This window comes from Octopus bimaculoides, chromosome 19, assembly GCF_001194135.2.
Source record: "Octopus bimaculoides isolate UCB-OBI-ISO-001 chromosome 19, ASM119413v2, whole genome shotgun sequence".
In the NCBI taxonomy this organism is placed as follows: domain Eukaryota; kingdom Metazoa; phylum Mollusca; class Cephalopoda; order Octopoda; family Octopodidae; genus Octopus; species Octopus bimaculoides.
In genome coordinates, this window is record NC_068999.1 from 11,201,012 (window position 1) to 11,201,701 (window position 690).

Genomic DNA, 690 nt, shown 5'->3' on the forward strand with positions numbered 1-690 from the left:
ATATGTGTGTGTATGTATATATATGGTAATAAACACAGGCTTATATGCATCGGTGTGTATATATTGGTTAACATTATACTCATAGAATTACGACCACGCTCGGGCATGACTTCAATGGATTTGGGCCTTCACTTCGACCCAGTATTTAAAGTTTACTTTGGTATTTAATTTTTTTTAAATTACTTTAATCGTACCACTAATGTAACGGGACGCAAACACTTGACACCACAATTTCTCTGACGTCAAAACGTAATGGCACTCATATCCAGACATCACCAAACACGCATTTGCACACACAAACACACACGCACGCAAACGGACACACACAGTTACATAGTCTCTTCCACATAGAGAGGCAGTCACGAGATTGTAGGTTAGGGTATAAAATGAAGGAATGCGAGGCAAGCTGAAGTAAAAATGTGCTTGTAAAGTCAAGAGTGAACAGATCTCAATTTTGTTTGCAACGTCAATTTTTTCTGACTCCCGTGTTGTGTTGAAACCTGGCACAACTTATCAACAAATGGAAGTATATGCTATCCTTTGCTATCCTTCTATATGCATACATTCATACATATAGATACGCACACAATCATACACATTCTCATCCACACGCGCACATACACTCACACATATATACTTAGGTAGATACATATATATATATATATATATATATATATATATATATATATA